This window comes from Orycteropus afer, unplaced genomic scaffold (assembly GCF_000298275.1).
Source record: "Orycteropus afer afer isolate SDZICR_OR568_19922 unplaced genomic scaffold, OryAfe1.0 scaffold00008, whole genome shotgun sequence".
In the NCBI taxonomy this organism is placed as follows: domain Eukaryota; kingdom Metazoa; phylum Chordata; class Mammalia; order Tubulidentata; family Orycteropodidae; genus Orycteropus; species Orycteropus afer.
In genome coordinates, this window is record NW_006921595.1 from 11,018,347 (window position 1) to 11,019,004 (window position 658).

Below are 658 nucleotides of genomic sequence, written 5' to 3' on the forward strand. Positions count from 1 at the left end.
TTTCCCTGAGGTAGATACACTCCTTGGAGAGGACAATCATGGGAGAAAGAAGGGCTGTTTATGCATAGGGAGACAGCTCAGGGGGCAGGAGTGCATGCAGGGATGGACACAGGGAAGAGGTAACTGTCAGGAAGAAGTAGGAGGGGAGCTATTGCATTGTGGTAAATTGTGGTCAATGTCATGAGACAAAGTATATGTGAACTGCTGTATGTAAAGTGAAATTTGCTCTGTAAATTTTCACCCAAATGACAATTAAAAAAAAAAAGAATGGCTATGCATTATTGAAGCTAGGTGATGGGCACATGGGGGTTCCTTTTTTCCCCTCTTTTGTATATATTTGAAAGTTTCCATAGTAAGAAAACAGTGTGAAGAAGAGAAAGAGAAAACATGAAACAGAAACTAGGAATCAGAATACTAACTCTACCAGTAGTAAACCATGTGGTGAACATAGTTGCTAATGGTCTTAGGGTCCAGTTTCCTCATATAGCAAAATAAGTGGGCTGAATTAATTTGCATAATTAATATTGGTTTATTTATCTTATATAAGAGAATGAATTTTTGTTTTAATATAAAATGAATTATTTTCAACTTAAATCCTAACTATACCTACTGAATGAATTTTTATTCTATAATACCTTTATATATATATATATATATA

At 34.5% G+C, this 658-nt stretch overlaps 1 protein-coding gene across 1 annotated transcript in view; it reads right to left on the reverse strand.

The window, feature by feature from the left end:
* The window catches only part of PALS2 (protein associated with LIN7 2, MAGUK family member), an 81,901-nt gene that overhangs the window by 9,900 nt on the left and 71,343 nt on the right, over positions 1-658 (reverse strand). The gene's annotated exons all lie outside the window — the stretch shown is intronic.